This window comes from Apteryx mantelli, chromosome 4, assembly GCF_036417845.1.
Source record: "Apteryx mantelli isolate bAptMan1 chromosome 4, bAptMan1.hap1, whole genome shotgun sequence".
Classification (NCBI taxonomy): domain Eukaryota; kingdom Metazoa; phylum Chordata; class Aves; order Apterygiformes; family Apterygidae; genus Apteryx; species Apteryx mantelli.
Genome location: NC_089981.1, coordinates 40,298,031 through 40,311,447, shown reverse-complemented (window position 1 = coordinate 40,311,447; position 13,417 = coordinate 40,298,031).

Below are 13,417 nucleotides of genomic sequence, written 5' to 3'. Positions count from 1 at the left end.
TCCTTGTGAAGAAGAGCACTGATGTGAGAGCTTCTCCGGCCGTGTGTGCTTCACCCTGCGATGGGCTGCCCGTTCCTGGTGCAGATCCTGCACCAGCCAGTCACTGGGTTGTTTTGGGGGGTCTTGGGGAACACCATCCATTGAGACGCTGGGTCACCCTCTTCAGCAAGCCGCTGCTGTGCCCAAAGCGCCTCTGTGGCTGTGTCGCCCTGGTGTCCTCGCTGCTGCTGTCCCACAGGCTACAGGAATATGAGCGTATCGCTTCCTGGCAGTTCAGCCCGCAGGGTGTTTGGGGCAATGTTTTAACTCCCATGGCAGGGAAATAAGCACTCAGGATGTAAAACCTTGTAGAATATAATGATTTATTTAAATAAAAGCAAAAGTACAGGAAAGCTGGACAAAGCAGTGGCCATGCCTGTACAAATGCCTGTCTTAGTTTTCCCTGAGAGTTCTTTGACTTAGACAACCAGTGAAAATGACTTTGGTCTTTGGTTGTGGTGTTTCTCTCTCACTCTTTCTTCCTTGCTACAGAAAGTTTCCCCCGAGGTTGGCTATTCCCACACATTGAGAAAAGTTCTTCTGCTCAGAAAACACGTTTATTTGATCCTCTCATCTGCTAAGATTTCCCTTTGAATTCCTTAGTTTTATATAGCCCATCACCAACATCTGCTCCTTTGGCTTTGATGTTAGGCATCTTCCACTTTCCACTTCTCCTTTTTCTCTTCTGGCAGAGAAGCTGGAGGACCTAATGAAGACCTGAAGCCAGCTCACCCTCCTGAAGTGCTTCCCTTAGGCAGGCTATCAGGGATGTTTAACCCCCACCACCATCCCTTCCTGGCAGGCACTGGGCGAGAGGCCAGCAGGGCCCGGCAGAGTCCCTTGCTGTAGCAGAGCAGTTCTGCAAACCAGGGCTCCTGCCCGGGACAGCGGCAACTGCTCCGAACCTGGGTTTCCACCTCTAGGAAAAGTACTTCCAGAGTCTGCTATAAAGCCTGCTGTCACCATGGCCCAGGACTGATTTAGTTGTGTTATTACAAATTAAGAGTTATTCTTACCATGTCTCATGGCAGGTGAGGTGAATAAATCAAAGGTGATTTGCAATGCTAAAAGCATCTCTCCATTAGCGGATACCCAAGGCTGCAGCCCCGGACCAAACACCTGTCCAGCAAGTAATACTCAGGACATCCATGTATTAGTTTCTGAAGAGTTAAAAAGGGAAGTACAGAAAAGGTAAATGCCTTTCATGGGAAATCCATTATCTAGGCATTAATCTTCCATAGATACATTCCTTATTCTGAGGAACTATAAAGGAATAACAGAAGCAATGATGCATTTCTGGGAAGGCTGAAATTAGATGTCCATTGCCAGTGATCTCTGGGGAATTCATATTTATTTTTTTGAACATTTTACTGACACTGGGAAAATATTCTCTTTTCCTGAACATTTGCCCTTTGTCATGTTGCCAGAGCTTTACAGAATGATGAATCACTGTTTTGTGACAGTGATGCTACTACTTCTCATTTGTTACAAGAGCAATTTTTTGGTGCAAAAATTTCAGACACCTCACAGTGGTCATGCCATGGGATCTAGTGCCTGTGTATCTGAGCATAGGGGAAAAATGTGCATGAAGAGATAAAAGAAATCATGAGTCCTATGTAAAATTAGGCAATGACACATGGCTCACACCAAAGAGAGGTGAGCTGAGAGCTAGCAACCATTGCAGACAGCAAAAAGTTAATCTGAGCAGTCAAGACCAAGGAAGGACCATGAGAAACTTCCACGCATAGTCTAAGCAAGGATCTGGAGAAGCAGGATGGGCCCCTGTGGGATGCTCACCTCATCCAAATCACCTCATTTCAAATGGATGTTGGGGGACTGGAGGGCAGAGAGGAAAGGGGGAAAGGCAGAGTAAATGAGTGACATTGATCACTTGGTAGATATTCAAGAAACTGAAGACTGTCTTATCAAAAAATAACAGCAATCTGCTGAATCATGAAAACATTAGAGAGGTATGGTTTAAGTGTCTGCCTTGGATTTTATGAATCAAGGCGTAATTCCATGAAATGAAACGTGGCCTGTTCAAAACTGACTAGAGAAATGATTCTTGGTGCAACATGCAGCTAGATAATGGATCCTTCCCATGGCATATCTCTGGGAGCAAAATCTTAGTGAGTTTAAAAGGGGGATTAGACATAGCTGTAGATAGCAAGAGGCCAGGAATATAACTGCTAAACCATAAACACTTTAGGATTTGAGCCAGTCTTTATTAGTGGAGATCAGGATGGGACTGTGGGCTGCAGCAGGTTATCCCAAATGAGTTCACTGTTTACATCCGATGAAACATATGGTCCTGATCATTTTTGGAGGCAGGACACTACCTGAAGCAGATACTCAATGTCATCTGGCCTGACTGTGTTTGTGTGACGATACTGCAAAAGATTTATGAACCCTGAAAGAAAAAGAGGGATTGAGGAGAAAGGCTCTTCAGCAGAGCAGTTTGGAGTCCAGTACTGAAATAGCAGAGGATACTTCAGGTCAGCCTGAAGTGCACTGGAAGAGCTATCCAGTAATTTAAGTCATCCATTATCACTCATGTGCACATATTTTGAAAGGAAAAATTCTGGACAGGTTCTGAAAAGCTGGCTGGCTCGTCTTTCTGATGAGATTTCCATAGAGAAGTTACAGTATTTGCAAGGTTGCCAAGTTTTAAGCAAACCTCTCTCAGCCAATTTCTTTATTTCCCTCCCCAAACTACCAAACATGATTAGATCATAATATGAACTTACTGCCTGCCAAATTTCATCTTCAGTAAATCATACTGAGTACTGTGACCTTATAAAAGAATCTTAAACTGATTAACCTGTTTACTCTGTACCCCTCAACAGAGGAAAAAAATGTTTCACCAGCTTATTTTGGAGTACAATATACTGAGGAGTTCTAATTTATGTTTTCTTCCTTTTCTGCAGGTGATATGTCATACTTCAAAGGGAGAGGCTGTAAAAGAAAGCACTGGTTTCCTCTTAGCTGAAGGAACAGGATGATATAGCACTAAATACACTCCAGATATCCAAGAATATGCAGAACTCTGTGGTCTGCATTTTATTGTTTCCATTTATTTGTTTACACTGTGGCCCTTGTGGCTTACTTCGGTTCAGAGAGAATCATAAAGCATTTGAAATAGCTCATCTGTGCCGGCCTCTGTGTTTACTCTGGCTTTACTCTGCTAAATGGCAGAGAAGGGCTGGCAAATCCCAGGCACTGAAGGCCAGATAATTACCTATCCCATGAAATGTGGATTCAAATGTGGGAGAACAAACCAATACTGCATTTTACTTTTTGATATGGCATGCTGTCCTCACACAAGTTCAGCAGGTTGGTGGGGATTCGCCTTATCCAACATCAGACATCCCAAATGCCAGTGTTTATGTTTGAGGCAGTCATCTAAAATCCCATCAGAGTGCATGGAGAAGAACAGACAGCTCATTCCAGTGGTGACTTTTAAAAGGGGGTGGGTAAATCACAGCCTGAGAAGTTTTTAGTTCTCTCCATTTATAATAGAGAGCATTGAAAGCACTAACTCAGGTATCTACATACAACCACCTAACATTTGGTGAGACAGTGCCATCCTTGTGTCTGAAATGGAAGACCAGTGGAAGAGCATGAAATGTTACATGCCAGGACTGAGACGTGTTGGTCACTGAGACTTAGATCAGGAATAGGAGACGAGGCAGGAGAACTGATTTTGACTGACTGGCTCCTGTTGAAGGAGCAGAAATGCCATGTTTTATGAAAAGGAAAGTGATTGTTGTCTACCTTAGTCACTCACTAAGTCACTCACATCTACCATTATGCAACAATTGTGGTGAAGTGAACCGTTGAGTTGCTAAAGTACGTAGGCTTGTGTATAAGAACTCGTACTCATAATGACGTGCTTGCCAGTCGTGCGTTTAGAGCAGACAGATACAAGCTGTAAGTGAAAACTAATTATCTATTTCAAGGTGCTGATATTGGCTTGGGCATCGAGATACTACTGTCAGAAGCTAATTGTCTGAAAGACAGTGCTTTCTAGGGGACTCAGGAAAGATGCATAGTTTACATACTTTAACAAAACCAAAACATTTTGAAAAGATCTGTGGAAAGCACAACCAAGGACATCAGTGAGAGACTAATTTCCCTCAGAATCAAATAGCGGATGTGTGCAGCTGTGTTCCTGTCTTTGACAGTGGCTGCTTCTGAAGGCACATAAAAACCAATTTTGGATCGTTACGACATACACAGTCCACATAGGCTGCCTGTTTTGCTAGTGGTTGGGAAAATCCTTCTTCATTAGCACATTCAGCACAGGGGAAAGTATTATCTTTAATTTACAGTTTTGTGTGTAGTCACTTGGATCCAGATGATCAAGTCATTTAAAAAGCGGTGCACTCGTATTAACTTGCCTATATTGCTGGCAAAGGGCAGCTCCACAACTGTCCCAGGACATGAATTGCTGATCTGCCACAGGGGGACCTTCCAGACCTGGCCACAGATGCCCCTGGAGCACCATCTCCAGCATTGGGAGGACCTGGCTGGCCCAGGCAGGCCCAGAGGCAAGTGGGCAGAAACAGGCAGGAGAGGAAGCAACCCCGGCTCTTGGACGCGCCGGGGGCTTCTTGTTCAATGCTGTATTGATGCAGCCATTCACTTCAGGCAAATTTACATCAGCTGATGATCAGGATCCTTATGGGCCTGCTCTGAAGGCCACTGAACTAAATGATAGCCTTTCCATTCACTCAGTGGCTTTAGATTGAGCTGTTTTGGATTAAAAATAAATGAAAAGAAATCCAAAACATATGTCAATGTCCAAGAGATTCTTCAAACAGAAGACATTGACTTCATACAGACATGATGGAATTATGGACAGACAATAACAATCAGGAAAAAAAACCAACAGTAAATACACTTTTAGGGCAAACTGAAAATTCTATACTGTATCCAAGACTAGTTTTCCTGAGGTCCTTCCTGAAGTGGTTTGGACTACTCAAAGCAGACTTTTCTGTGCAGATTCTTCCGTCCGCACGTGAAGTTGTGTGTCAGAGGGCAATGAGAGGCTGGGATGGTCCCAAGCTGCCATGAAGAGATGTCAGCAGTTTCAAGCTCTGCTGTCACTAGGCACATGCTCACGCTGTGGTTTCAAGATGGAGAAATAATAACAAGGCTGGAGAAATGTGGAGTCTTTAGTGGGACAGAGTGGATTGGAATAGACTATTCCTTTCTTTGGATGGCTTATACTTGTAAGATTGAAGTCCTGCTGGAGAAAACAAGAATCACTATTATTCCTTTTCTACACCTTTTTTTTCCTTCTCTTCCACGAAGAAACTTTCAAAATAATAAAAATCAATACCCTCTCTGTTGGCTTGCACACTGCTGAATGCCAGCAATCAGGGGAGTGACAACAGTGTGGTAAGCTCTTTCACTTTGCTTCAGTTGAGTTTTTCAATCTTTAAAGGGAAGCAGTGATGATTTCTAATCCTGTAGGTGGCTACATAAATATTTACTAAAAAACCCTGATACACCTATTAGCAATGCCTGTTGAAAGCTGTCTTATTTAGAAACTGCTGTCCCTCTTTCATTATCTCCAAAGCAATGAATGATTCGGTGGCAGTCTATTGGTGACTGCTGGCCTGGTGGGATATTTCCCTTTCCATAGATGTACAAAGCTGGCAGCACCTTGCTGAACAAGAGCCAGATGCCTGCTTGCTGCTGGGGCAGCACCCGTGGTGGTCGGGTACCGCTGCACTGGGGCAGAGGCACTGGCAGCCCGGCCCTGGGCTCCAGCAGCGCGCCGTCAGCTGACTCTGCTTCCCCAAATTTCACTATGGTTACACACTCGGGTCTTTAGGCTTCAAAGACTTCAATGTGCGTCATTTAGCCTCGCTGAATTCAGCGGGATTACTGATTTACCCACAGCTAAGAATATGCTAAAGTCTTTGCTGGGTCAGAGCTTAAAATACCACTGTGATCAGTACTGTATAAATATCTTCATGGATATTTTAAGCAGAGGTCTTACGAGCTATATAAAGTCTTTCATTAACTTGAAGGAACTTTTTAGCTCCTGGGTTTTGTACACAGAGTTTCTTCCTTGATTAACAGCTCATAAGTCTCCTAAATCTCCCCTGCATTCATTTATACAGCTATAAATAACAGCATTATACTAAGTTGCATTTTTTGTGGAGTTAGATATTCAGAGGGGGATTTCCTGACACAAACACATCCTGCTACCTGCTGAGTATGCACTCCTGAGAAGTGTGACAGTTAGTGGCTTGATAGACAGCAAAACAATTTTTTGCATAAGAATTAATGTAACAGTGTGGGGGAGGGAGTAGATGCTTGCTTAAGAATTGCACACAGTTTAAATAGCCAGGGACTATATATTGCAATATAAGATCTTTCTCATTCATCTCCCAATATCACTGCCCCAAATATAATGAAAGAAAAAATATTAGGAAACATTTTTCATGATCTTTTTTCAAATTTTTAAATGCAACATCAATAGTAGCTTGATATGCCAGAGTTGGAAGGTGACAAGGATGACATGGAGAAAAATAACAGGATCATCAGAACGGTCAACTGCCACTGCAACATCTGACAGGGAAAAAAAGAAGTGGAAGAGATGCTCCTTTTCAGCAACTGGCTTTTCACTACCTGGTTTTGCAGTAGTTGGAGATGCTGATGGCTTTTTAAATAGAATTCAAGAGATGATTGCATGCTGGCTTGAGATTTCGCTCCGTATATCTCTTTATATCATATATCAAGTTTTGCAATGCCAATTGGACCTTGTCCAATTGTTCTCAGAAGGGGATACTGCTCTGAAAGATCTCAGCTGCTTTGTCTTTTAATTTGTGCAATCTTGCTGTCTCTTTCTGAATCATTAAATTTTTATTGTCTTTGTCATCTTCTTCAGATGCCCACTGATCGTCAAGGTCAATCAAGTCAATCAGAGGAGAGGGGTGTAAAACTGTGTAACAATTAGCAGAACAGGGTATTAAATGATTGATGACAGAACTCCCAAAAGATGCATGGGGAAGTGGCAGATAATGGTGTGTTACTGAACATTTGTTGATTATTTACTTGCAATACATGTAAGACAATTGTATAAAGGGTGAATGATTTTATTACTCCTTGTAATTAGAATTTTACAATTGTTCCTAGCTAGACTTCTTCCTTACAGAACTCTCATAAGGATGCTCTGGTGAATTTGAAACACAGACTATATCTACCTAAAGGGAGAGAGAAAATGAGCTTTAATTTCAGTTTTTATGGGGATCAATGAAAGGAGAACAGGAAATCACAAAAAAACAGCACTTCAGACTAAGCGCTTAATTCGTTAGACAGCACTGCTCAAGTCTTACATCACTCCAGTATCTAACTGCAGTGGACTTCTTACAACCTGTAAGGACATTTTACAGTTACAGCTCTTCAGGTATCATATTTCCAGAAGTGCTACACACCCATATTTCCAGTTTGGAAATGTAGACATTCAGCACCTCTGAAAATCTGGCCTTCCACCAATTGCCTCCACCCTACATTTGTCTGAATGTTACGTCATGTGCACATTCGTCTGGCTGGACTTCATGCTGCAGCTCTAGGCTGGCTTTCTAGAGGGATCATCGTTAGGTTTCTGTCTCATGTTTATATACTCTTCTTGACCTTCACGTTGACTCACGTGTAACTATGACCACTGAACATGTGACCAACTTAAAAAAAACCAAACAGTTGCTAATTTTCTGTGTCTCTGTTGTTTTGGTGATCAGTTTGAGTCTACCTATGAAGGAAAATGTACTTCATAAGAATGATTGAATATATAGGTTCTTCATCTTCAAAAACTTATGCTCAAAGAAATACTTAATTGCAGCCCTTCTCTGTTACCTCCTCCAAGTGTAATGTCAGTGTCTGACCGACTGATAAGTAGCCTTGACTACTAGCTAGTTTTAACTGCAAACCAAATCTTCCACCTGTGTCTTTTCTTACGTGTTGCTGTGGTGAAGATCATCATACTCTGTATACAAACGTGAAACACAGAAAGAAACACTGAGAAAAGACATCCAGACAGATTAAGGTATAAAATAACAACTGAAAAAACTGTATCGCTTCTTAGGTTCCATTAAGCACTCCCATTTTTCTGGCCATGTTTTGCTGATCACCTGCCCAGAAATGTAATTGGAATCATAAACTTTAAACTACCTCGATTTTCCCGACAAGATCTATTTAACAAGTACAAGCATTACCATTACCATTACAAGTCCCGCTAGGTCTGGGGCTGCGATGTGTGCTGGTGTTACAGCTGCCAGTTCTTTTGGCTTCTTCCATCCCGACCTGTTTTGCTTTCCTGAATTGCGATGCTTCAGCCACTGAGGATTAACATCCCGTGCGGAGCTGGGGATCGCTTGTGGGGCTCAGGTCAGCAAGAGCCCCACAGCTTGCCCATGCCTGGAGAGCCTTCGAAGGGAGGCTGCTGTAATCCTACTGTGGTTCATAAATGCTGGATGTTGCGGCACGCACATGTGGTAGGACTTGAAGCTCAAAGGGCAAAGTATAGCCCTAACACTCCTAGAAACTTATAAAACTTTCCTCTGCTGTTATAGGAAGGTCTGGGTTTTCTTTTAAAAGCTATGTTTTAAAGGCAAACACTTTGTAATCTCTCCTCTGAAAGGGCCCCCTCATTCAACAATAAAGATTTGAGGGGAGGAATAAAACCTTAGTGCTAATCTTTCATTAACTGCTGTTGCTGCTACTCTTAAAGCTCCAGGTTGAGTTTCATTTGAACTTAATTTCCCCTCGGAGATATAAGCCCTTTCCAGGCTTTCAACTGGTCTGTTTTCTTTCATATTCTCTTTCAAAAACTTTCTTTGGATTTTGTTTGGGTGTGATGGGCATTACCAGGCAGTCACCAGAGTCCAAGACATACCTACACCAAATCCACTGGGAGCAGGTTTGGTCTCAGAGGATTCAAACTCTTCTTTTAGCAGAAGACTCCACTAGTTTCAGTGGGAATCTTGCCTGTGAGAAGCGAGAGAAATTGGATCCAAATCTGCTTGTAAGAAGGATGTCCTGTGAAGGCATCCAATCTGCAGTAGCACAAATGAGTAACCTTGAAAATCACAGATTTCTTTCCAGCAGGACCTCAGGAGCTTGAAAGACCATCAGGGCCATTTGGGATGGAATCATCTGGGTAGAAGTCACAAAAGAAGAGTTTTCAGGTATTGTTCCAGTAACAGAAACAAGAAATTTCAGAAGTTCCTGAAAATGGAAGGAAATAGAAAGCTCACTAAACTTTCAAAGACTGAAAAAAATCCAGCAACCCAGAAGTCAGTCTGGCTCTGAGACAATGATTTTACTTCAAGTCCAAATTGATTTTATTCAGAACTATGCTGTCATCCCTAATTATTCCTCACTGAGTCCTCTCAAGTAGGAGAGTCCAGAGCTTCAACTACCAAATGAGGGTGAAGCTACTGTGTTCCCTTCTTGTTCTTCTGCTGCTGCAGGACATGAACCTCTGTTCCTCTCCCTGCATCTCATTTTCCCCATGATAAAATGGTGGTATCCTTTCCCTTCTTGCAGACTGGAACACACAGTGTTTTCATGTCTCAGATTTTTTATGGCTGAGTTATAGATGTACAAGTTAGTGGTATTAATTACATACTAATTATTCACTCAGTGGTCAATTATTAATTATCAAAGGGCTTGTTTTGCTCCAGGTTGAAATGGATTGCTAGCTACTTTATAATAACTAGTAAAATATATTAACTCTATCAATTTTTGCACCACTCTGTTTTACAATTCAGTTTCAGTGTAATGCAGTTTTCAGACCTGCACTTAAGCATGTTCAGCAAAAGGGCAGACATGAATACTGCAGCCAAATGCTACAGTGAGATTCCTCAGCAGCCCAGACACATGGCTAAGAGCTTTTTGCTCTCTTTCACTGAGAATTACACACAGCTTGAAATATGTGGCTGGTGGGCTGTGCCTGGTTCGGTTGCTGCCTCTCTGCAGGAAGGCAAGGAGTGCCTTCAGGAGCACTGTGTAAGCTGTGCAGAGCCATTCACAAGGCCAGAGCTGCATCCCACCGGCCAGCCTGGGTAAAGAAGCCATGTGCTGGCAAAGCAATGGGATCAGGCTGAAGTCACTTCTTTGGCTGCTGAGCCATTCTCTAAGGAGGCAGTGGATACACTTACTAAGCTTGATTTTGCACAGTGCTAAGCTAACTTAAGCACTCTAGAGTAATGCTGAGTACAATTATATTCCCTGATTACCTTATAACTTCTTTCCCTTGGAGACAAGAAAAATAAAAGATGACAAAGTTCTTTCAGCTTTCCTCCTTTTTAGCCCACTCCTCCATAAAATAGAAAGGCCACTTTTTCATCTTAAAACAGAAGGTGTCCCTCCAGACCTGTTCCTTAAACAGAACAAATGTGCAACTTCAGCTAGTCCTTTCCTACCGTGTTGAAAGTCTTGCCACAGGAACTGGCTCAAATAAACAAATACTTATGGCCCTTGTGGGTATTTTTCCCCAAGAGTACTGGCCTTTATGAAAAACCTACGTATTAGGTCTTAACTCTCTGATTCCTAGTGTCCGGCCTTATTTTATGCTGTGGAATTTCCCTTCTCTTCACACAACATGAACCAATTTCGATTTAGGTTCTCATGTGACTCCCCCTCAGATATCTCTAAGACTCAGATATCTGCAAGCCAGCTTTCAGGCCCAACAAGAAATGTGAAATGCTTTGTTTGTGTACCAGGAGTTTGGGCTATGAAATAAACTAGTCACAATTCCATAGACACTAGAACAGTTTTGTGTTTCTTTGCAAAGAAGTCAGGACATCCCATTTTCATCATGTGCAGCTATTTAGGGGGTCTTCGTTTTTTTTCTTACACACAAAGGAGAATGGCTAGTTCCAGTGGTTTGGGTGGGATGGAAAGAAGTAAAAAAGAGTAAAAAGGAGTTAGCTTTTTTTCTTCCTGACATTAACCAGTGATGGCTTGTTAGAGGAACCCAAAGCTGGAATTAAGAAAATTTTGAGCTTAACATTTCTTCAACACAAACTGGCATCAGTATGAATTATTATGTCACTAGCTCTTGTGAGTTTTTCTGTTCCTGCCTTGTTATCCATCACAGGCATGTGACTGTGAGCCTTTTTCTTGAAATCCTCAGGAATTCCTATAGGAACAGCATCAACCAATGCATTCATCCCAGAGAGAGAGGACACAACTCAGACCTCTGGAGAGCAATTCCTCTGCCCAAACAAGAAGTGTTGGCAGCGCCTCTGCAGAGTTGCTTGACTGAGAGAGATCAGAAAGGAGCAGTAGGTCACAGAGGCAGAGTGCCAGGGCCCTGGGCACATGGGATATTTGAACCCTTTATAGGGCCCAATGGGCCTTCTGGAGCCTTGGTAGTTTCTCCTGAGGCACTGTCTACCTGGGGCGCCAGCCAGGGACTGATTCAGAAAGGAGGGCTGGTAGCAGGAGGAGGCGACGCTGACACCAGCTCCGAGAGGCAGCATTATTTAGGAGGTGCAGGAGGAACTAGCATTGAAAGTAATGAACATTTGCAATGAAGGCTACAATCCTGCTTGGTACATTATGTTATAAAATCAGATCAGTCAATAAGCTGTTCTCTGGGGCTTGTAAATCTGGAGCTTTTTATAGTTTTGCATCCACATTCTGTGCAGTTTTTGATTTCCTATAGGTCAGTTGTGACAGAAAATAAAAGTTAGGGTTGTCAAATGAATTCCCACTAGACATCTTTGAATTCATTCTGAGTTTTGGGTGAAACCCAGCATGGGCAGAAACTACAAGCCCACAAAAGTTGGGGAAAAAGTAGAAAATATTAGCCTGGGCCATTGCAGAGTAAAAGTGAATGCAGTCATGCCACACCTCAAAAATAGGTGAGACTTATAATTTGCCAGACACTACAAGTAGAGGTAATGCAGGAGACTCACCTTAAATTTAAAAAGAAAATGCTAAACACAATTAACTGAAATACACACATGACGCTGCTCTCAGACCAAAGCAAAAGTATTCACACCTCAAATTTGATATTTTCACAAGTGTATTTCACTGGTATTATGAGCTTTTTAAGGTTTTTGAGTATTGGGAATGGCAATAGTGCAGTAAGCTTTGTTCAGCTTATGTTAGGACTCCTGGTTACAGCTTGGTATGGACTTTGACTGCAATTATTCCCATGACCAAAGAGATCTTTTCAATTGTAAGCTTCCATTTCTTCATTTTTCACAAGAGCTGTGAATATTTTGCCAGTGACTTCAGAGGTAGAGAACAGGAGCTACTAATTCATAGGGATGTGTGGAAACTTAGTTAGTATCTATAGATCATACTGAGGTAGTTAGAAGATCGTGTTGGAGAAGTAGAAGCTATATATTTATTGATCAAATGTTCCTGTATCTGTAGTTACCATCTGATTCACTGTTGGGAGCCCAAGTCAAATGGCAGCTAAGCAACCAAATGTCCTTTAAGCACCGTGTTATGGTGTCAAGTTCTGAGTAGCGTTGTGTGCCATAAAGGTTAAAATCTTGGCATCTATCTGAAGTCCTTCTCACATTAGCACTCTCACTGGTGGGTTCGCAGGAGTGTTGAGAGTTTTAGAGAAAGAAGGCAGCCGTAAACACTTTGGTATTGTTTTATATGGAAGGTGCACAAACAATAGAGAGACTGCTCACGGTTAAAGTCAACAGGCTGATAGACAGACAGGCATAACCATGAGAGACGTCTGGATAAAGGAATTCGACCTGTGAAAGACCACCTGAACGCATAATGGATTTTCCACTGCAGTAAACTGCCCAAGATTTCCATTGGCTACTGCTCGCAAATTTTTGAGGTTGCTCAACATGCCTGAGAACTTTACAAAGAGCTGTAGGTATTTGGTAAAGCCTTTGAGGCTCTTGAGTTTCTATTCCACAGAAAATTCCAATATTTCAATTTTTTTTCTCTCACAATATATGTAAACTTTGAAAATTTGCTACAGAATGTCTGAGAAAGTCTGATTTAGAACTGCAAAATATTTCCTTTGGATAGGATTGAAAAATTGTACTGGAAAAATATTAGAAAGAATAAAGTATACCGCTATTATACAAGAGCTGTAGACCAGATAAAATCAGTAGCATGTGCTAATAGAAAAGCCAAATCACAGTAAGGCACAAATATAAAATCCACATGAAATGGTCTCCTTTGTTTGGATTGAACATTTCCTCAATATCAACATGCTCCGACAAAACACTTCAATTTTGCCAAAACTGTGCTTTCTGGCAGAAACTGACTCTGCGGAAACGCTTTTGATGAGCTCGGGAGCGTGTGTCCAAGTGATTCCTTTTGTGTTTTCTGGTTTTCATCCACAGTGGAGTGAACATTGAGCGAGCCTCATTCA